The 25,678-nt window shown below is 32.8% G+C and overlaps 1 protein-coding gene across 3 annotated transcripts in view; it reads right to left on the reverse strand.

Moving 5' to 3' along the window:
• LOC119078008 (fibronectin type III domain-containing protein 5) overlaps positions 1 to 25,678 on the reverse strand; it is a 79,246-nt gene that overhangs the window by 46,334 nt on the left and 7,234 nt on the right. The window lies entirely within an intron of this gene.

Raw genomic sequence — 25,678 nt, forward strand, 5'->3', positions numbered from 1 at the left:
TAAGCAATTCGAACCACATCTATCCTTTGAAGATTTTTTTTATTAAAAAAAGAAATCTGGAACAAAAACATTAAAAGTAGCAGATCGGAACTGGTCCTTTTATTTACAGTCTGAACATATTCTTCGTTAATGATTAAACAAATGAAGTAAAAGATTTTGTATCAAACGTTAGGTGATAGTTTAACAAATGAATTGTAATAGTTTGTATTGCTGGCTGCCACAACAAGATTCAACTTCTAAGTGTTGTGTTGCTTGATGCATCGAAATTGCATGGAAAATAAATAATCACAACCAAAACATATCGTTTCAATTTGGATGTATCAAGCAACACAACACTTAGAAGTTAACGAATGAAGTAAAAGATTTTGTATCAAACGTTAGGTGATAGTTTAATCAAGAGATGGAACAAATTTTATGATTATACCGCAATACGCTCCCCAAATTGGGAATCCCAATCCCGTATTTAAAAGGATAGAGGAACAGATAAACACTCATTTTGCACTCAAAAGTAGAATTTTTTTTAAAATAAAATCTTCAAATTTGTTTGAAATCCTCAAAAAAAATCGAAGAAAATCCTTGAAAATCAAAGAAAAATCTTTAAAAGTCGTGTTCGAAAATCTTAGAAATTAAAAAAAAAATCCTTCTAAATCCAAGGAACATTCTTTGTGGATTTTCTTTGCAGGCCCTTGGGCCAGGGACCATACTACTTCACAGATTGTAAACCATCAACGGATCAGATAAGGTACAGGTCCTTATTTTCAGGAAGAATTTAAACATTTTCCCCGAAAAATCTGGTAGATTAGCCTAGCTCTTACGCTAATTAAATTCATATCACACCCCATTGATCCAAAGTAAATAGACATATAATTTCAGATAAACACATCAACGAGTGTCGTTTCATAGTCTCTTTAAAATAATTTTATATTCCCAGCGCTCCTCTCTATATTCACGAGATTTATTACATTCTTATGGAAGGAAGTACGAATTTACAATTTTGCGTGATGCGATTCTTAAAAGGTTTATAGGTAGACTCTTCAATCTGCTTGCTAACTGATCACAGCAGAAAAAAAATTTTCGAACAAATAAATTTTCCAAAAACCAAGCATCAGCCAACGATCCATGGATTATATACGATACTTTGGGTTTGACATGTTTGAGCGAAATAATCCGCTGCTTACGATTAATTAAAGTTTATTGCTATAGCCATGAGAATCTTTGTTTTACTTTTTGCTTTTCTTGGTACATCCCCATTTTGTATTACATCTAATCCCTTTGTAATCGATTTATGGTTTTGCTCGGTATATTATACGAGAGATCATTTGGTAATTTCCTCTTCTTCTGACGTGCAAACACAAGGCCGAAGATGTTATCAAAATTCATTTGTCATAAAATCGGGAAAATGAAGAGAGTATGAGTATATATACAAAAATAAGAAAAAAAGCTATCAGAAGTCTTGACAAAGGTTATGGTAACGTAGTATTATTTATTATATATAGCAAGCAAAATACTTAAAAAGAATACACCAACGTATCGTAAAAAAAGGTTATATAATATGCCCCTATCGATGGATACATCATAATATGTATAAAAATTGTGCCAGATGGATGTTTGAACATACACACACAGAGAGAGAGAACATTTTGATTTTTACCATATTAATCTAAATCCAAAGAAATTGCTTTTTTATGTTGTAATTTCAAGTTTTTGTACTGTTAAATTTATTGTTTGGATGGAAAAGATGAAGCCCGATTACGTCATCGGAGATATTTCCTACAGAAAAGCCCAAAAAAAAATTAATGATTGGCAGTTATAGACCAACGCGATTTAACAGCATTTCGTTTACTAAGCATTAGTGTGTGGTGATATAGAAGCCAATTTCGAGGCAATAAATAAACGTAAAACCATATAGCTTAGCTGTCAGGGGTAGATCAGTGTGAATTTAGATCTGTAAATAGCATTTGTCAAATTGATAAATATGCCAAACGAATCCTTTTTGAAGCTTTACTAATCTTACACATTATGTCACCATAATGGCTCTGCATAATATGCTACACAAAAGCAATTTTTCATGTGACAAATCATTTAAATTGCTTTACAAGCATTCATGTGACTTTGACTTCACATTGAATAAATCCACCGAATGCTATCACCCGTTCAAAGTTTATGTTATTTGTTCTCGACAGAGCAGACACTAAATGAATGTATATTAAAAGAAGTATCAGTCATGCTGTTATCTGAATCTACGTCGAACAGAAGCGATGAGCATTGAACAGGGTTCTCTAATAATAGGAAAATGTGTGTTAAGACTATCGAAGTAGCAGATTTTACCTCTAACACTAACTAACTCTTAATTTTTTTTATTAAGATTTATTTAAGAAATTCACATATACCAAGAAAAGGTGGTCAGACTAAGCACTCATCCCAACCTGTAAAAACTTGGATCTTTTCAGAATACATTATAAATAAAAAATTTCTTCCAAAGGTTTCGCCGCAGGAATTGTTCCCATTACGCAACTGGCATTGAAGCGTTGAATAGCCAACGAGATTCTTTGTGTTAGATAAAATTTTGATTTCTTGCAACTTCGAACCAATATACTTGATGAAATTTTTTGATTCTGTACTCCAAGGACCCAAGTTATTTATTACTCTTAATAAATAACAACTGTCTCTAATATGAAAATGAATGTTAACACTGTCGAAGTAGCAGATTTTACATCTGACACTATAAATAAAGAATAACTGTCTCTAATATGAAAATGAATGTTAAAACTATTGAAGTAGCAGATTTTAACTCAAACACTAACGATCCTCTTAATGAAATAAGTACAAGATTTAGTGACCATATCGTGACTCTTTTAAATTCTGCAGAGAGATGATAACAGATGGTGTTGCTTTTAATTTCAGCAATTTCTTCTGGAACTGTGAAGTGGTCAAACACAACACAAACTTTTTTTTTGTTGAACCGAAACGGGCCTGGTTTCCTAAGATTATATCTAAGGTTACACAGTCAATATAAATCTGTATCCCATTAGCTATATATGCTTTACCGATAACTGTGTGGTCGAACTGTACAAGGTCTATCACATCCGGTAACATCTTTTCTTCAGGGAAAACTTTTTTGTTATTGGTAATTGCGTTACATTCAATTAAAAGTGGTTAACGTAATTAAGAGCACAGAACAAAGTCGCTGTGAATGGAAAAGTTTTTAAATTGAATTTTCACTGATATTGAGATTTACGTGTAACATCTTAAGTTTCCCATTTTACATGGAATTGAATTGAACATTCTCCTCCGAACAGTATCATTAAACTTCGAACCAATAACTCAGCCAGTCATTCAATGTTTCAATATACCTTTTAGCTAAATCACAACAAATAAAAGAAAAGAAAAATATTCTTAACCGAGTTAAACGCATTAAATCTCGTATATCAGAATCCCCTGAGCTTGGAATGGAATTGGTATATACTATACACATACAAACATTATGTGTATAGCCGCATCACATCGGACTATACACACTCGAATCCATTTCGTTATGCTTTCACATTGTGTAGAGCATAAGACATAAAAATGATGATTTCATATTAGAAAAGTAAAAATTTCTGGTCTTGTCATTATATCTTATTTTATGTTACCTAAAAGACTACTTGAATGAATTGATTGCAGAAAATATTTATGGTTTCTCATCTGTAGATGTAAGAAGGAGGGAAGGGGTGTTGTTGGGCGAGACGAAAAAGGAAGTACAACAGTAGCCGAACGATTAAGTGATATGAGTGCGGTTGATGCCTATAGATTTAGTCTCATAAACAGTTTTACGATGAAAATAATATTGGGAATTTTCTGTTTACCAGTCTCATAATCAAAACGTTCTAATCGAAACCTCCTCAATTTATTTACACTTCCTTTTTAGTGATCATTAGGTCCGCTTTTCTATGCATCCTTTGTCAGAGTTTTTCATTTTACCTTTAAAATATTACTGGAGTTTTCATTGAAAAGTTTGTTTTTCATAAATGGTTCTCATGCAAACATTCCAATAAAGACTTTCCCAGAAACTTCCCTGCTCCTACATAAATATACAAAAGCTTCACCAAATCTGTAACATTCCGCCATAAAGAAGCTAAAAGTTGATGCATTAAAATTTAATATTATTCATGTCTTTGACGTTAAAAAATCATTAGGTACATCCGGTATAGTCGTGCGTTTTTTTTATTTCTTATAAAAAAGAGGAAATATATTGTGCTGTTGCAAAGGCATAACAGTTTTATTAGCAAGATTAAAAAAAGGATTCTATTAAACAGACAAGAGCAGATTCACTAAAACGTCTAAAACGTAATTGGGCAAATCCTTTTACTGTTTCCACATTCCAGTTTTTTTGTTATACAGTCCGTCAGTTTATTGTATGTGTACAAAGCAAACAAAGGAAATTTTCCTTTCCACATTATTTTCAATCGAAAATGCATAGGATACCAGTACCAAAGCCCTTATGCATGCAGCGTTGTTTGTGGTATATAGAGTAAAATAGAGAACTGACTTTGAAGTAGACATTGACTGTCTGTCGTGTTAATGTAATTAAAGTTTGATATCGAATTTATGCTGTCGACTAATGCAATTTTGAGAATTGTTTAATAATTTCGACTGTGGCAATTTTCTAAGGCTGATTCCTTTCGTATTTCAAACAATTGTGACGCTGATAATAATAGAACATAATCAAGAAAACAATTTTCGGCGACTATACAGCAAATGGTATACAAATACCACGACAAATACATTGTTTCGTTTGCTGTCTTCTCTTGGTCATTGTTAAAGTCGTAAGTAGCAAACAGTTTTCTTGTTTCTCAAACTAATCTAATTTACTAAATAGGTTACCATCTGGATATACATTTGTTATTAAAAGGTAAGGTTAGATGACCCCGAGTCCATGGAGAATACACAACATTTAGGTTATTCCATACATGTTTTTGTGAAAGGAAACTTTCCCAATATTTGATATTGATTCACAAGAGGAGCAATTTGTTTGTAGCTAACTTGATAGTGAGACTTTTGTAATAAAATGAAAGAAAAAATATGCCACCAACTAGCGTGAAGGGAATAAGAATGAACTGTAGACAGACGAAAATTTTGCTGAAATGATGCAAACTGCAAACCTCAAGAATCCACTTATTCTTGATAGGATTACAATTCGGTAAATATTGGGAATGTCGATTGATTACAACGAATTGAGATACTAACTGAGTAAGATGGTACTTAACTCAGATGACGCGGCCTAGTAGCAGTCCCCTGTAACACGAAATGTTTCTACTTTCCAAACAAAAATATTGGACTGCCATGTGTATGCGTAATGTTCCTATACAATTAACTCAACAAAGACGGTCCCATTGCTACGTTGCCTTCAATTACTAGCAATAACGTTATTGGTACTTGTTGCATGCAATTCTATTCGTAGCCGTGCCTAAACTTCATTAATAAATCAATCAAGCCATTGTCTCTCTACAGACAACATTTCCCATACTCTGCAACCACCTATCGAAAGCAATCTATTTTCAACTATTTACTCTTTCGTTTCATACTATTTATCTTCTCGTTTAACTATGGAACAAAATACGTTGCAAGTTTCTGTCAGTAAAAAGTTTCTCCGGCATCGACATTGCTGTTGCTTGGTTATATATTGTATACACTTTGCACGATTGTACGGCTTCTACAAAAAGACCAATGACACCCTTCCAAATACAGAAATAAGACATCGAGAGATAAAGAATTCCGGCATATTACAACATTGTCGTCCGTCAACACAATTTAAAATTACAATTGTATATCTATTTAAAGCGCCCGCTCTAGCTGCTTACTCGTCGAATGGGTGTTGTTGGCATGAGTGGTGGGTGGGTGGTGTGTAGTGAATGTGCGATAAAATTTTAATACGTTGCATGGTTGAGTAACCGACGATTATTGGATAGAATCATTCGTACGTAAAATATTTACAATTCATAAATTGGATTTTGATATGAAATGATGCTACTTAACCGTTTGATTGCTTGCATAAATTAATGAACGAACATGCAGCACATTTTGTATGCACGTGTAAATTTACTTTTCCGTATAGCCAATTACCTACTAAAAGTTAATGGGATTTCGAAACCGCTGGCTAGGTCTGCGGCAATTGCACAGAAACGGCTTCTACTCGAAAGGATGCTGATGGAATATGATACACGAATGGTGAACTTTTATCTACTAAACCATAATTCGTATTCATTTCGTATGCCAGTGCTTGAGTCCTTTATAATGAAGTCAAACTTTAAATCTGATACCCAAAGTATAAATCTCATTAGTTTTTCGATTCGTTGGTTGTTTTAGATTGCTAAGCTCATCAGGATTATTGTTTCATCTAGGTCATTAAAGATTGGTTTTATTTAAATTGGTATTTTCTCTAAAATTTAGGGTAAAGAAGTTATATATCTTGATATGCCAGGAATTATACAAAAAGTACAAAGGCAAGAGGAACCGTATTGGATCTTTTATATTAGCAGTAGACGTAATACGTAAACTATTCAAACTGTGACTTTAAAAACACTTTGACTCACATTATACAATTTAATATAAACAAAACTTTGTAGACTAAGTAAAAAGTTTGCCGATACTTTTCGTTCAGAGGTTGGTTAAAGTAAATAAGTTCGTCAATTTGAAACAAAAAAAAATGAAAAAAGAAACACACAGCAAAATTCTATTGTTTGTTTATAGGTGGCGACAAACGGTGCACACCTTTAATAAAACTACATCCCTGGAGAAATTAACCGCTACCCATTACTATAAGGTATACCAGTCGGTATAATTTTATTTTGGGAAATAATAGAACGTCAAAGTAATATCATCATCAGGTTAAAAGTTCGATGCACAGAAACATTTACGGGTTATTGCCTTAAACACTTTTTTTTCATGAATGCAGTGTATGTGTGGGTTGTGATTTATGGTATGCAGTAATTCACAACCTTCACAACCGACAAATTATTCGCAAATTGGATTCCGTTTTCTGTGCTTCTTTGACATCAATGACAACAACGGCAGTCAGAGCCAAAGAATTCGGAACAGGTTCCGTGAACCCGAAATTTATTATTTCAGGTCTGGTACAGGAAAGTTTTAAATTTTTGGAGATTAATCTGAATCTAAGAGTTCATGTTTGTTCATGTTGAACAGTTGAACATGAAATCTTGTGTCGGGTTCTGGTCAAGATTCAGGTAAAGGCGAACTGAATCAGGTCGACCTAGATCTGATCGCAGCATCAGCTGTGCAAGAAAGCCACATTTAATTGACATAAAGGGTTCAGCACTGAAAAATGACGAATTTTCAACTTACTGCTTGGCCCACATGAAAAATTCCACTTAGCTGTTTTACTGCTGTTCTATCCGTTTCTCTTATTTCGTATTCTATTTTTCAAATGGTAAATGAGAGAAATCAGGGAAACCAAGAGAAACAACTTGGATACGAAAGTGGGATTTTTTACGTGTGCAAAGCAGTGTAAATTATAATATTTTTGAACAAACGTAATGGACAAAAATATGAAAAACTATAATTCTGAGTATGGGTTGACAAAATTTGTTTTTCCTATTTATACATCCACATTACGATCGTGTGATATCTATACATTCCGTACATTTATTCTTTAAAGTATCCATTTCTAAAAACAACCATAACTTTTGATGCATTTGATTATTGTAACACGCACGGACTGTAAATTATTCACCACATGTGTATAATGAAAATCAATAATGTATCGTGAAATGTGCCGGCTTTTAGCTAGAAAAAAACATTAACAAACGGTCTACCATATGCGATGGTTGTTAAAACATATTTTCTTTTACGTTAGCACAGTAAGCTCTAACAACTGCTATTTATTCAGTAACTGTTTGGACAAATGTACGATTTTAGAAAATGGAAAAGGATACGTCAGTGCACGAAAACTATTTTTGTAACTTTATTGTGGTGCTGTACCTGGGGAATTTCAAACCCCCAAATTTATTAGGCAAATCCATTATTTATATGTCTAGATATATAACCAGAAATCTACATGTGTGTTGAACTGTCTATCTCTATATTATGTAATTCACTCGCAAAAAAAGTGAAATCCATCATGGTTTCAGATTCTAGAGTTGTTGATGCGTTTTTATTTATGGTTCGCATATTTCCAAAGCACCTAGCATATGAGTAGAATATTGCTAATGTCAAATAGAGTAATAAATTACGACAGTGTACCATGTAATTTTTCATTTTTACACTGTTTCAAGGTCATGTTGATCACACGAATTATTTTGATTTTATTTTGATGACAGCTCTGAAAACACGTTACGTTTTTTATGATTGTTTTGCTACTATGTACTAGGTGCTGTGATAATTCACAATAATCTTGTACTTCACTTGTTTAAAGAAAATTGTAACAATGTCAGATTTCACTTTTCAGCTAGTATCGAAACTGAATTTTGGTTGTTAGTGCCTGAATATAGTGGAAGTAATGATACCACTAACATTCTAAAGTCAGAAAATCTGAGAAATGTTTATAATTATAATATTTCCCCGAGTTACACGCACTCGTGCATGAGTATCACTGACATTTTAAACACAAAAAAAGGGAAAAAAATACAATTTCATACAGTGGCTGGTTTAAGAATGTTAGTCTCTGTACATAGCCATATAAAAAGCGAACAGCAGTTACAACGCACATTTGGGTATACATGTAGAAATCGAATCAAAACCGTAACCGTATTTCATCTCATTTTTCTAAAAAAAAATATCTAAAATCTGACAACTCACCGTAACTTCCCACAAAAAGAGAAATAGGCCAGGTTGCTATTAACCGCACAATTTTAATGAAAAACTTGGGAACAGAAGAACAGAAGAACAGAAAAATAAATTGAAATTTTATCTACACATTTTCTACTTCATAACCATGGAGGTTCGTTTGTGGTTTACTGTGTCTTTGAGCAAGAATATCACACACAGAAAGCTTTCACCAAACTAGATAAGTTCTGTAAAGTTATGTCTTTTGTTAGTGTAGCTTTCTTCAAAAGAAAACCGGACACTTTTCACTTTCCGGCCATTGTTAACGGAAATGTATTTTACGATATGCCTTGGGATATGTAACAACATACAGCAATAATAATATTGGTTCAGTCGTATCTGTCTGACTCTGCCAAAAGATTGTGGCATTTGAATTGTCTAAGGTCATTATTATTCATTCGACTATTACATAATCTAATCGGAAAGGACAAATTCATCTAATATTCTATAGGTATACGTACTATAGTACGTATACGTATTACGTACTGGGCAATTGTGATCGAAATACAATGCAAAAAATAACAATGATAAAACCGTACAAAAGCTGGCCAATCTTACATAAAGCCAGGAGACAATGAAATTTCCCTTTTTCATACACAGACACAATGACTTTTCTTCCCTTTCACAATGTGATGTGTAGCGTAAAAAAATCTGTCAATAGTATAATGACCGTTCAAACCGAATCTTCGAAACAAATTTTTACAACTATTTTCCAACGGTCACACACCACATAAATTAATTCCATGACATTTTGATGTCTTTCCGAGATATTTTAATATTTTTGTAGAGCTTATGCATACATTTATACGTCCATTGACGCTTCATGAGAATACAAATTTCTTATTTGTACAGATAAAAACGTGACGATAAAAATGCGTAAAAAAATATTCATCATCATCAAGTCTAGGCTATAATGCCCATGTAATGGTGTGGTAGAAACGTTCGCTCTATGGACATAATTCACCACTCACCCCCATTGAGTAAATATATGTGGAGAATTTCACTTGTAATAAATTAGAGGGATATTTTATGTATGTTTTATGGATAAAATGGATGGATATATGATATAAATCTTAATTGCTGTTTGCATAGAATAGGTGGTATTTATTATCGGTGTATTTCTATGATTTTCTAAAACCAGTGACGCTATTGATATAAATTATTTGATTACAGTTTGAAATTTGGTATGAATAATATTGGAAATTGATTGATGAATTAAATGGGAAGTAAATAATCAGTTTGTAGTGTCACTTTTCGCTTTTTACGGGCCATGCAAACCGTAATCAAATCAATGCGGATTTAACGCTGTTCATTTTACTCTATTTATGCCACGTCAGCAAAATTTTAGACGAAAGCTTTTATAACAGTTTTGAGATTCATAATAAACTTTCTTTTGTTGGGATGTTCCTGGACTAGAATTCCGCTTATATTTCTTATTATGATTTATGTATAAACTCATTTGTTTGTCTCAAGACTTTTGCAAATTGGAGAAAACTGTCTATCGTCGGTCCTTTATCTATGATTATCAATTCATTACAGGGTCAGGCCTTTCCTTTAGTATGACTACCAAAAGGAAAAAAATTTCCAGCTTCCATCGGGCTTGGGCTTCAACAAATATATATTAGACGCATACTAGTAAAGTTGTTCTGAATAAATGCCAAATCTAGTACTTCAAAGACATTTAAAAAAATATTTTCTTGATATTATCGGAAATCATTTTCTCTAAGACAAGTCATGTAAGTCTGAAGCTATTTTGCATTTGATTTTTTCTTTATCTAACATATTCCGTCATTCATAAAAACGGGAACTTTTCATATTAAAAATTCACTTTTTCTGTAAAAGAAAACTTTTGTTAATTTTGGATACTTTTGCGCAAAATACTTTGTTAATCACTAAATTATTCCCCGCTCAAACTTTTCGTGTCCATAAAACTATCAGCTGTTGCAAACGACAGAAACTTTTCGAGACAGTACCATTGTTCAGAGTTTAATGTCTGGGGGAAACACATTTTTCATTTTTGATGAGATCAGCCCATTTTCATATTTTGTTTTTTACATTCCGCATCCGATTCATATCACTTAGTACAGCAACTAAACTTTAGAATTCTATTAAGGTGCGTAATATAAAAATAATCAAAATAAAGAAAAACATTTGAAAAGATTGCTTTTTCCATGCTGCCCGTTTTCGTATCGTTACCATACATTTCCTCTGTAATTATGTAAATGTAATACACTTACAAGGGAAAAAAACAAATCAACAGAGGAGAGGGTTTTATTATATGTTCTGCAAGGCGAATAAATAAAAATCCGCAAATTGAATGTAATTTCTCCTTTGCGAGGAAAAGCGATTGATTAAGTATGCGCATTCAAATTAAAGCGACAAAAATTTATGTAAAATAAATAATGTCGCCATTAAAGCGATAATATAAATTCGAATTATATTACGTTGGAGCAGAGACAGGGCCTATTTTTCTGAAATTTTCGTGAAATTGGTGAAATTTAATGAAATTCGTTAAATTTCGTGAATTATTTTACGAAATTTCGCAACTTTATCATGTTTTCGTTAAAAAGCTTTGATTAATTTCATGAAATTTCATAAAATTTGACGAATTTCGTTAAGTTTCACGAATTTCACAAAATTTCATAAACTCTCACAGATCGCAGAATTTGTGGAAGTTTTGATAAAATTATTTGAAATTTCGTGAAATACTTAGAATATAAAAATAGTCCCTGAGCAGAACTGCAAATTACTTTTTTTTTTAAATTGCAAATATGTGCACGTAAATATTTTATTAGATGAGAAGTAATAGAAAAAAGAACGAAACGTGCTCGTTCCATCAGCCATTTCCCAGAAACCATACAAAAATATAATAAACCAGCAGACATATTACGAAGAAAATAAATCAATATCAATGAATAAATTTTAAATTGAAATCAACCGAGTAAATAAACACGGAATGGGATGGATAAATAAATTTTTTAGAAGATTTTATCGCATAAGGGTTGAATTAAGCTGTCTTTTTACCATTGAGTTTTTTTCAACTTCTTCTTCTTCTTGACTTGGCATTCCAACGAAACATTTTCTTTTATAACTTTGGTAACATGAAAAAAAGAAGAATGCGAAACATTCCAACAGAAAATGATGATGGGAAATGAATGAATTTATATTGTCACGATCAACTTGAACACTCGTAGATAAGTGAAATGCGTCATATTTTGTTATTTAGGAGTTCTGGTTTATTTATTCGTAATACACATGTATTTCTTTAACATATGAAGTACAGGATTATTTTTTTAAATTCTTTTTTAGAAGTCTTGGAAATTCAAGTCTGAAAAATTAACTCATCAGTCGCCCTACCAATATGTCGAAAGTATAATTTAAACTATTTTGACTATTTATTAATTCGTGTTATAATATGAAGTACCAACACACAAAAATTTAGCTTCATTTAGCTTTTGCTGGAAAATGGAAATTTCAAGTTATCCTTCCACAAAAACTACCAAATCAACAAGCCTTACGGATTTAATTTTTCAGAGGTTGTGGCAGCTGAAGCAATATTGAAATTTCCTGAAATTTACCGTTGTGAGCAGTCTTTTTTTCGCTTTGATAACAAATAAATAAAGTTTGCAAGCTGCATATTGAAAATCAATTGAACACAATCTCATTGTCCTCTTGATATCCATGGTACAATTCAAAGGACTATAGAAAATGTTCACTACATGAATATATATAACTGCGAGTAATGTTGACTTGAACGGTCTGAAGTAAAAACAGAATTTTAACGTTTCACATTTATAGCGATTTGTTACTTGAAATGTTGATTTAGCAATCAAAATGTTATTCAAAAGAGGAACTCAAATACGTTCGAGATGTGCATTCGTATTCAGTTCGTTATGGGAACATGTTTTTCTCTTATTTTAAAAACTGACGCTATTTGCAACAATTCACAATATTATACTGGTGCGAATAGATTTGCATCATCGACAGCGGGCTGCTAGTTAAGATTATACAACACAACAACTTTCTTGTACTTCGGTTCATAGAACTTATTTTCTAAATTGTTGACATTAGTCGAATCTCGACGAGTCGTTCAGAAATACGCTACTGCGTTAGATGCCAAGGATTTATAGGTCTGAAGAATTTATTACAAGCAAAATTTCACAACTATCGGCACCGACTCATATACAGCCACCTCAATTATGTTAGAAATGTTTATACGACTTCTTGTTTTTCTTCGTTCCACACGTTCAACATTGTTATAATGTTAATACGGTTCGCATTGACTTTCGGACCTACTGTTTCTACGAGCACTCGTACAGCGAGACAACTGGTGTAACATACACATAATGCAATTTATTGATGGAAGTGTTGAACTGTTGAAAATAAAAAAAAAAATCGAACACATGAATCTAGTGAAGTGGCAAATCTCGAGAAAATTGATATCATGGAAACATGCGTTACGTAGAGACCCATTTTAGAGAATTAAATTCCCGGAAATTCCAAATATTCCTCAAAATTACCGAAGTTTTCCCGATTTCTGGTGCCTCTTCAATACCAATTACGAATGTAATCGATTTAGCTTAAAGACATAAAAAACCAACTGAAAAGGATAAAAAGCCAACTGCGCTCTATTGTTATTTTATAGAAATAGAGAAAATGTGACGGAAAAATTGAGGAATTTTCAGGAATTTAATTCCCCTGCTCTGGTACAGACATATATTATCGTATTATCCCGAGAAAATTTTAATCAAATGAATCCAAGCTAAAAATTTCGAAGTTGAAGTATTTTCCTACCGGCCAATAGTCACTTTTTTTCATCAGAAATCATATTTTCTCTATTAACAAGCTACACCAGAACAACCATAGAACGATTGATCTGGTAAAAACTACTGTCCATAACTAGGAGTTCCTTGTGTTGTAACGCAACCACTACACTCATATTCCGAATGTGAGTACGAAAGAGTTTCGCTTTTTTATTTAAAAAAAAATGGATTAAAATTTTGATGAAAATTTCTCGGAAATTTTTTACAATTTTCTGGCAAAAATGTTACTATTGCAGAAAAAAGTTTCACCCAAATCTCTAACTGGAACACAATGAAATTTAATTAACAGAATCCCATCTACAGTTTTATTATGTTGGCGATTACAGTTGTTATAATTACAAGTCTTTGTACTGTTGATTTTATACTACTCCATTGTGTTGTACTTAAATGGAACACATGAATGCTTTTATAATAACGATTTTTCAGCGCTTATATTGCGATACGATAAACCTACCTATACTGCACTTAACGAAAATGTCAACGACAATAAGATGATACAGCTTCAAATTAAATAGTGAATGAATATGCAATGCATAACAGGCCCTTACAGCATATTATCGTTGTCGTCATCATATAATATAGAACGGCGCGGCACACGGCGGTGTGGCATATTGTAAAATCGTCGACCCGACGGAAAATTCAATTGTACAGAATTTGCATTGCAAAATTGCATTATGAATAATTAACCTCATCTATTTTTCGCTTCGTCTGGGTTAAATTATCGACAATTTGAATAATAAAAAAATAATCAGAACACTGCTGATTGCATTTATTTGTGTCACCGTTGCCGAGTGCTTTAATATCGATTTTCGATGAATAAAATGCAACTTGTCGTAATGATTAGTGGTAGCTTTTGCGGGAAACCTATTTGTCAACGGAAGAGATCTATACAATGCATTTCAAGAGTTACCTTAACATAACGAGACTTTACGTGAAAGTGATAAAACTCGGCATTCGTAGGTGTGTTGGTTTAGCTAGTGATGAGATCCAAAGAACGACCCAAGGGTGAATGAAAAATGCAAAAATCGAACACTAATTTTCAATGTACATTTTATATGCTACCGGAATGTAAACGCTTCTACACCCAGCCACAGGTAGTGCAGTTAATGCGATTATCTTACGGCATTCGATTTCAACGACTCTGTGATATATAGCTGCACCCCAACTAATATATCGTACGATATAGTATAACGGTGCAAAGAACCTTTTCGCAAAATGCTGAACACATACTGGGTATTTCATTTTCGATGAGGTTTTATTGACTCAACAAACAAATTTTCCAGCTTTTCCAATAGCCACTCAAATAACTGAATTTTCTTTAAAATTGAAAGGGTAAATGGAAAGGTGAACAGTAAAAATGGCAAGGTAAATGTGAACGTTGAGCAGAAATATAGTTTTGGGAAAAGATTTTATCGTATTGCTGACTCATAGACTGAGAGCCCATCCACATTCATGTCAGTCCCTTAGAATGTCGCCGTTTCGGCAAATTGTTGCATCACCCAAAACGAAAAATATTGGTGTAGCTCAATGACGCATAAAGGTCGTGCCAGCCTCAGTTAACTCAAATTTTTGAATATTCAATTGGTCTGGCACGATAGGCCTATGAACAAAAATTTTATATTTAATTCCATTCGCCATTTTGGTACCCTTCATTTTGACACCAAGTTGGATTTTCTATAATGTGTAGGGCTGGGTAGGGACATTCTAGGACTTAAAAATAAAAGACGTATGGGGGAGTCCCCATTGGGGGACTGATCTGCACAAGGGCTCTCGGTCTATCAAGGAAAATATCCTGGTCATAATTTTCATGAATTTTCAATATTTTCTACCACTTTGAACTATCGTGTGTGTGTGTTTGGTACTAAACAAACTTCTTGCACTGAAAATCACTCGGTCGTAATAATTTATAGACTTGACAAAACGTCGATAAAGACAGTAATATCGAGTTCATAAATAGAAATTATTTTAGGTTTTTATTGCTTCTTAGAGCGAAAATACGTCAGGTCGAACTAATGGCTTTACGCTTCCCTCTATATAATTTAAATGCTTTGAATGAAATGTTCATCGCGATATAGGTTGGTATAGATCGGTGAAGACATACTCTGATACTACTCAGTCTGTTAGCAAACTATATCAATTTCAGCGTAATTTTCTTCAAGTTTCGTTTTTCTTTTACCTCGGAAATTGTTCGCTAAACTTAGTCTATACCTACAACGTAAATTATAATTCACACAATGCATGTTTAGTGTAGTGTACACATCGTCTGTTGCTGTCAATCATAAAAATTTAATTTTCCTTTCATTTATTAATGTTCCCGAAATAGGATTCAACTGCTAAATGAACGCAACATTTTGTTTTCTCTCTCGCTTCACATTTTAATGTTTTACGTTCAATGATAAACAATTCGCTGGGTCTCGTCACTCTGATTATGTTTACATCTCAACTCTCATTCATATTTTCTTTTATTATTTTATTTTCTTCTTTTTTTCGAAATTAGGATGAGCTAAGACAGTTAAATTGAAATTTTGTGTAAATTCTCTCAAAAATATATTCAAACGAAAATTAAACAATTTTTTTTCCTCCAAACATTTGATTTATTTGAACATTCTTCTCTATCTGGCACAAGTTAAACTATACATTTGGACGGTTTATAGGATGTGTGAATCAATTTTGTTTACTCAATCGCCCGGTGTAATGTTCAAGCAAAAATAATTAATTTTTCATTTGGATTGCTTTTGTTTGCTGTAACAAGAAAGAAAATGCTACATTTAACGGAGGATTGTTTTTTGCATAAAAATTTATTTTTTCAATTTATTTATTGTTCCGTATGAAAATCTACTGAAATGTAGTGTAGAGATGATTAAGCAGAAGGGAAATAAACAATTCAATTATAATTCTGAATTCATTATGCAAAAATTTGCGTTTCATTGCGAGGGAGTTTCATACCGAATGTATTGGGTGTTAATCTCCGCATGCCTAATTATATTTAATTTTAGAGAGATTTATTTTTGCCGCCAAACATACGCATTTTCTATTCGATTTTTTAAACGGCGAACTGGCAGCATATGGGGCTATCTCAAATATTTGTGAAAGCTGTCAGTCCTCCTCCAAATAATTTTAAAATTGTCTTTTTGTAAAACTTTGGCTGTTCCACCTCCAGTGTGTTTTTATTAATTTAGAACATATTTGAGATTTTTTAGAGTTTTAAAAGCCATCGATGTTCCCAGTCAATAAAGAAAAAAATTGAAAAAAATTCAATTTTGTCTCTCACCCGGAGTACTTTTTTGGTAAAAGGAAACTAAGTATTATGATATTTTGCAACAAAATTTGACTCCAAAATATCATAGTCTGGGAAGTAATTAATTGACTGGGAACATCAATGACTTTTAAAACTCTGATAAATCGAAAATTGTGTTTTTGTAAAGATGAACAGGTTTATTTCAAAAATAATGGTGCTCCATTATCTCAATCACTTCAACTGTAATATTAAGTCTCGTTTTTGTGGGTTTGTTGACTTCGGAGTCGCCTCGGATAAACCAAATTCACACGAAACCTGATATGTTTAGATCGTCATTTTGTCGATCTTATGAGGAGTGATGTCAAATAAAAGAAATATTTCGGACTTTGACTTCATAAGTCACACTGATAAAAGTGAGGTCAGTTGATGATAGCGACAGAGTAAAGTAAACCAGGTAAGAGCAGTCGATTTGACGAGGGACTAAATTCAAAAAGAGGCCTTTGATTTTGGTGCAAAACGCTTACTAATACAAATGCATGAAACGAATATATAAACGATTGTAACGGGACTTAGGTCCATCCTTTGAATGTATTTGCGTCCTCTGTTCCTGCCTGGTTTACTTTACTCTGTCGTGTTAAAGAACAGATAATAATCATCAAGCAGAATATGTCCATGTATTAATCGAATGGAAACAGTTATCCATCTGTTACCAACAAAGACGTAGATGATAAGCTTCTAGCTAGTGCACTCTTAAATAACAAAATATTTGCTAAAACAGTCGAAGTAATAGATTTTGTACAAAACAATTGCGATAATTTATTCAAAAGAAGTAACAGATTTAATGATTCTACTAATTACGAGTTTATAGTAAACAAAGTCCATTCAGTGAAGACATTCTTCATTGACATTGGAAATAAAACCATGAGAACAGGTCTGATGTACGAATATATGAAATTCTACCATAGCATGAAGACTGTGTTGGAAACGAAATAAAATATTTACCGTCAATATCTTGTTTCTGATACGCTGAAGCTGCAAAGTGAGTTAGACGATGATTTGAAATGCCAATTCATAATACACGACTAACAGACTACATGTAGACAACATAAATTTTGCACGAAAGCCACTTCGAACGTAAATACCTTAAGTTAGCCTTTTTCAAATTGTCGATTTTAATTACGGCCAAACCAACTGTGCCATTCAATGTTCCTGCGTCTGCCACACTGAATGGCAATCATAAATGCGGGCGAAATGAAGGGACGAGAGAACAGTAATCGATTTTCACATTTAATCCAACTAGCACGAAAAATAGCGAACCTCATTTATGTGCCACACTAAACTGACAAACAAAACAAATATGAATCATTAAATATGTATGATGCCACTTAACGGAACAGCTTCTTTTGCTGGTGTTCCACCTCTCTATATTAAGCCACAGAAATCAAACATTTTGACAAATAAATCAATATCGTTGCTCTCTTTATCCAGCGAGCTTTCAAACTTATATTAATTATTAATTGACATTTGGGGTACGATAATTTTGCATCATTTTTTACGAGGGTGTATGGTATACAGCAGTCATCTCTCTTCATATTTGATTTTTCTAATTATTTATACAAAGGCCTCTTGTGTCAATGTCGCAGACGTTCTCATATATTTTATGAAGATCACTTCATTAATCTTCGCCTTTCACCAAGCTGTTTTGTTGTGTGCTCCGTGTGTATTATAGATTTAAGAGCTGTATTCACTTGGCCGTGAATGGAAACTTTTTTGCAACCCTCCATGTTGTTGCAGTGAATAAATGTCGTCAACAGAATGTAGAGAGTTTAGCTAGAGCTTTTAATTTTCAGTGGCAAATCCAAGAGCAAACTTTCAATTAGGTAAAATTTAACTCGTAAATTGTGGTCGTTTAAGCATGCATAGAAATACAATCATGTCGGTATGTCCAGAACAAACTTTGCAATTTTAGCTAATTTTTAAGTTTAAAGGCAAATTCTAACAGGAAACTTTCAGCTTACAAATTGTTATCGCAAATATCTGAGAAATACAGTCATACTGATGACCTACAGCTCGTATCAACAATCTCACGTTTGTGACGTAAAAGATTCGTGTAATTGGGACACGAAAAGAATATGGTCGACTATGACCCTTCAGATACTAACGAAAACTTTTTAATTTGAAAGCCTTGGAAAACCACTCTCCAATGATTTTCGGCGTAACTGGATGACTCAGGAGGTGTACGTCGACTCTTATCTTGTTGCACATCAAATGCAAAATTCAGCCAGTGTTTGTCAGTTGTTCAAGAATCTGCTTCACTTTAATCGAGTGAACTCAATTTAAGCATTCTACAGTTTTAATTGTTCCACATCGTTCTACAATAAAAGTAGCGTTAAGAGTGTCGTTTCACTCACACGTACTACGTGTGTAATTGAAGAAACGTAAAGACAAACGCTACTTTCATGTGGGGAAATACGTGTGGAACAAGAAAGAAACAAACGAAACCCACAAAAATTGTATTCTTATGATGAGACCAGTTTAGATGTAAATTAAACTGTAATGGATTAAGAACACCTGAGGTTACACAGCTGTAATAATAGATCATTCACCTCTGTCCAAAATGTTTATTTTGACAATGTGGATGTTATATAATCCAAATCGTCAAATAAACATTTTCGCCAGAGGTGTATACGCTATTTTATCTGCCAAGAACAGATATATCATTACATTACCTTCCGTGTACTTTGGTTAAAACTATGTTCTAACTCCCAATATATGTCCTTAAACAGGGGGATCAGGCTACTTTTAACTTCTCCGTTAAATTCAATTTTCTCAATTTCGCAAAAGATTTTCCTACCGAGTTCACTCCGATGTGGCTAGCCTGATCTTTCGAGTCCTTTATTTAGGAAGTGAAAAAACGTAAAATCATACTAAACTGATATAGACACGTTTCATCTGTTAACAACAGATATTCCAAATAGTAAGCAGGAATGTGGTTTTGTAAAGCAAAACATTATGTTACAGTCCGTTTTTTTTATTTCGGAACACATTTGAGATATTTTATGCTCAAAACAAACGAGGCATTGAAAACGTGTTTTGGTCCTATTTTTCATGACGAAATTTTCGAAACTGTCAAATGAAGTTAGAACTTTTTCTATTCAAAATCGCGACTGCTGCATCTGTCAATGAAAACTAGGACCAAAACACGTTTTCAATGCCTCGTTTGTTTTGAGCATTAGAGTTTTAAAAGTCATCGATTTCATGGCATCGGCCTATAACAGAAGATGCGTCCGTTTCACACTTTCTCGCAGGCGCACTTTTTATTTTGAATTTGAATTTTTCGTCATTTTAATTTTTTTGTTGTTTTGCTACGCAAAGTGTTTAATTTCCGGTTTTAATATTTTATTTTATAATTTGGAGGTTCGATACTCTAATTTGAGACTGTGCGAATAACAGAATTAATATAAATAACTTATTTTAAAGTTTTATCAGATTTTTGTCGTAAATTTTTCATAGATGAATAGTATTAGTATAGTTCTTCGGTAACGCGTAACATTTATTGACATTTTCAAGGTTATACACACGTTACAAGGCAGCGTCAATGTATAGAAGCACGACTAACCTTTACCCTACTGATTAAAATTTTTCAGATTTGGTAATTCAAAGAATTTACGACACATTTGTCGATTCAATACTAAGAACACACATTCTTATTCTACGGACTATAAAGGACCGTACAGTGTGTGTGGATTCTATTGAGACCATTTATGGAAGAAAATCAAAGCCTAGCTTAGAAGTTTCTTGAATTAAATTTAATCGCGAAAGGTAAGTTTATCAATGGCGGTAAACTCTGTCATTTGTTTCAACTAAAACTAAAATCATTTTAGACGAAGAGGAAAGTCTTATTAGAATAATTTAGATGCTAATACTTTGGAATATCGCATAAAAAAATCTTCGTAAAGGTTAATACAAACATTCGAAAATTTTCTGACGAAATGCCTAAAGCCAATATGCCGTAATTTGTAAGAAAAAACATGTGTAAAAGAGACAAAAAGAACTGTTCGAAGTTTTATGAAGTACTTTATGAAGTTCCAATATTCAGCTCAAATTAGAAAAAAAGTTTTCATTCAGGCGGAAAAAAACTTCACATTCCCTCACCAGGTAGAGAGCCAAAACAACAACTTTTTCTCTCACCTTTTCTTCTACTTTTCGTTACAGTGGCATCACTTTTCGTTTCCAGTGACATCAATTTTCGTACCCACTCATGTCATTTTCGGACGTTTTCACCACCTGGGTCAAAAACAAACTTTTCATGCCTAGGACCAAAAAAGTGCGACTTCATCGCACTTTCTCTCCGTCTGATAATATACTATTTCTACACAAAACATGTTTTCCACACAGAACATGTTTTTCCATGTGAAACACATTTCTTATCTGAACCATGTTTCCCATTTGAAACATGTTTTCTATCTGAAATATGTTTCCCATCAGAAGCATGTTCCGAATCTGAAACATGTTTTATGTCTGAAAAATGTTTGACATTTTAAACATGTTTTCCATTTGGAACATGTTACTTATCTGAAACATGTTCCTTATCTAAAACATGTTCCTTATCTGAAACATGTTCCTTATCTGAAACATGTTCCTTATCTTAAACATGTTCCTTGTCTGAAACACGTTCCTTATCTGAAACATGTTCTTATCTTAAACATGTTCCTTGCCTGAAACATGTTCCTTATCTAAAACATGTTCTTATCTGAAACATGTTTTCTACCTAAAATATTTTTCTATTGGAAATATGTTTACTATCAGAAAAATGTTTTCCGTTTGAAACATGTTCTCCATTTGGAACATGTTTTCAATTTGAAACATTCTTTCCATCTGAAATTTGTTTAATATCTGAAATATGTTTCCCATCTGAAATATGTTTTCCATCTGAAGCATGCTATCCATGCGAAACATATTTTCCATGCAAAAAAATATCTTCTAAAAACAACGAATCAGGGCTTATTATTGGGAATGTTTTAAGAATTTTTTAAGAATTTTTAAGAATTTTTGAGAATTTTAGGAATTTTTAAGAATTTTTAGGAATTTTTCAGAATTTTTAGGAATTTTTCAGAATTTTTAAAGAATTTTTTAAGAATTTTTTTGTTTTTGCTGTAAACAAAATTCATGCAATTCATTTGCTAATTACGGTTATAAAATCGAACAATTCAAAATTTAATTTTATTGGATGAAGTTGTGTCTGATACGACCATTAATTTATGTGAAGACTCTTAGGTGGGTAAGGTCGCTTGACTGAAGACTGAATAAGTTTTCCAATAATTGCAGTCCCAGTTTTCTTACCATTTTTAAATAAGCTGGTGTTTTTAAGAACAAAAAATTAAAGACAGATGAAAAAGCGATACAAGAATGGTCTATTTGCTACATCATTAATTGTGTATCTCCTTTATTTCCACTGGCCGTTTAGAAAACTCAAAATTAATTTAATTTTCTGAAGAAACAAAGAGAGCTGTGAGTTGAAGGTTCAGAATGATATCAGAATGTATCACCTTACATGTGAACTTCATTAAATGAGTCCATAACCACCTTATTTGATATTGGATATTGGACTGGATAAACTTTATTTCCGTTAAAATTGGAAACAAAAAAACTGCCTCAAAAATCTTTCGAGTAAGTCGACTTACTCACATATTTGACATCGTAAGGAATACAAGCCAGATAGCGAATAGGGCAAGTATGGTATTTTTGGAAAGGTGCGGTTTCAGACTATGAGATGTAGTAGCAACTGAAGCTTTTCCCATCAGTGGATGAGCTAGACATGACCAGAAAGCTTCCCGATGGTGAAAAAATTAGTGAAAGTTTTCCACATTCACAACTTTCCATACATTTCCATTAAAAAATCTGAGAAATGTGGGCACCCAGAAGAAAGTTTTTTAAGATTTTTTGAAAAAATTGAAAAACCCCCTCCCAATTTTTTGATATGTTAAATGGAATGTGCTAGCCTTCATTTTAAGCCAATAAAATGAAAAATCGGTTGGGGTGCTCATTGACAAAACCATAAAATTGGACTTTTATGCCTCACACTTACTCACAGCTACAACCTTTCGACCCGACGATACTTTTATTAGAATCGTCTGTCGATTCTCTACAAACTACCATTAGATAAACCATCGGGGTAAATTTTTCTGAAATAGTCATGATTTTGAAATTTTGAAATTTTCTTAGAGTCGCCCCGAGCCGGAGAGGTTGTTTAAAAAAACATCTTCAACGAAATGATCACTTTGAAATTCCCTATCGATAGCACCATAAACGTCCGGAAACAAAAATGGTGTGTCCGATTCCAAAAAATTTTCACCATATACGAACCTAACCTCATGATTTCATTCTCCATCGATTAAAACCAAAATTTTGAAAATCAGTAGGTAAAGAATTACTTGAGTTATCGCAGTAACAAGTGTACGGATGTTTTCTGTATTTAACGTTTTAAGCCAATGTAGAACATTTTCAAAATATCATATTGAACTTGTCGTTACGGAAATTTAAGGTTATTTTGCATAAACCCTGACTTTCAGTCAAGGGAGTAAACGAAAAATTTAATCATATTACAGTCGAAGAAATATAAGAAACTGGCAATACAATCCAATCAATGCTATTTATCCCACATTCATTACCAATGTTACGATATTTATGTATGTATATGTATTATAACTTGTAAATCTCATGTGGATTAAATCGTTGAAAAAACCGAAATATATTTTTCTTCGACTGTAAATGCAAAATATTTTTTAAGAATTTGTAAGAATTTTGTAAGAATTTTTTAAGAATTTTTTAAGAAATTTTTAAGAAATTTTTAAGAATTTTTTAAGAATTTTTAAGAATTTTTAAGAATTTTTAAGAATTTTTAAGAATTTTTTAAGAATTTTTGAGAATTTTGAGAAATTTTAGAATTTTTTAAGAATTTTTGGAATTTTGAGAACTGAAATTCCCAATAATAAGCCCTGCAACGAATACACTATCTTTAGTCGTATTGTTAACGATAATAAACAAACCACTGTTGCTACTTTCATCTACAACTGATTATAAAACTAACTGACTTTCCCTGTTTACATGGACCAGACTGTCAAACAGCTGAATCGAAATAGTCCACAAAATTGAAAGTCGCGCAGCCACTATACCAAAAAATTAAATGTCGGCCACTATACGACAAAAATCTGATAAAACTTTTAAAAAAAGTTACTTATTTCTATTGATTCTTTTATTTGTCCGGACGTAAATTACAGTATTGAGCCTCCAAATTATAAAATAAAATAATAAAACCTAAAATTGAACACTTTCTGTAGCAAAACAACGAAAAATTGAAAAAGATGAAAAATTCAAATTCAAAATAAAAAGTGCGCCTGAGAAAAAGGCTGAAACGGACGTATTTTTGCTATATTTGACATTAATGACTTTAGAAACTCTAAAAAATCTTACGGTGTTCGAATTTAGTTTGAACACACTGTAAAACAAACGAAGTAAAAGATTTTATAACTATCGGTGAAGTATATATTTAGAGCGAAGTTATGGACCCAATGGTATAACACGGCTACCGTCTATAAAATAATGAAATGAATAGCTGCGATTCGTAAATAAGTTCCTTTTATTTGTAAAATACGGCTAACATTTTCACGAACTACATTTCTTTTCAATCCGCACAAATGACATTGCATCCGATGCAACTTTTCTACGAATTTTTGTTATTTATTTCTTCAAAAACATTTTGTAACAGATAAATGCCGTGTTTTAAAGCTGCAACACAGAATTCGTATTTCATTGAACTTTTCCAATTCGTCGTTGACCGACACTTCGTAGAAATAGAAAACGTTTCGATAAGTGAAGATGTGCAAAAAGACTTATTTCGATTTCCGGGAATGTCTTTATAAAAATTACTATCAGACGAAGCCTTGTAATTTCATTTGAAAAATATTATTAAAAGTCATGTGAGCTAGTGAAGTATTTTTCTCTGGAATAAAATTTTCATCTCTTTTCCGTTTTTAATGCATAGATGCATCTGTACTACAGACATTAGAGCTCTGCTTTGCGGAAATTAATCTACTTATTGAGGAAAATGTAAAACTTTTTTTTTTATATTTCCCTATTTGCATTTCCTTGTTGAAACTTCAGCATTTTGTTTTCTATGCAATGTTACTTCAATGCTGTGATAGTACGCTATGCAGCAAACAAAAATGTACAGAAAAATATCCATGCCATGACTAGTTTTGCGAGAAACATTAAAGAAAATCGTTAAACTTGAACGTAACATTGAAATGGAAAAATATTAAAATTTCGTGATGTTTGAAAATTACATTTTTCACCATAGAGGAAAATCGAATAAAAGAGGAAACTGATTTTCGAAACGACCCGTTGTACACAGCATCCCATGTAATTACAAAGCATATATTGTTTCAACCAATTCAGTTATTCTAAAAAAAAATTGTTTGAAGTTCCACGAATTCACATTACCATAATACGATACTTGATAAGCTGGTTAGTTGGATAGGGTGGCATCTGACCGTATATGAACGGAAGGGAGGAGCCCGGGTCATATGCCAGGTGTGTAACTGTTCAACTAACAAGTGCTCTTTTTACGCCCAAATCGTAGTCCCCGGGTACTGATTTGTTATCAAATTTGCTAAACTTAAGAGTGCTACCTGAAAGCTTGCCTACGAGCTGGATGGGAAATCGTGGAAGGCAGAGTGGGTTGAGCGAGGGGCTAACGACCTCTCCTCGGAAAAAAAGTCTAGTTCAAGAAACA

This window comes from Bradysia coprophila, unplaced genomic scaffold (genome assembly GCF_014529535.1).
Source record: "Bradysia coprophila strain Holo2 unplaced genomic scaffold, BU_Bcop_v1 contig_24, whole genome shotgun sequence".
Classification (NCBI taxonomy): domain Eukaryota; kingdom Metazoa; phylum Arthropoda; class Insecta; order Diptera; family Sciaridae; genus Bradysia; species Bradysia coprophila.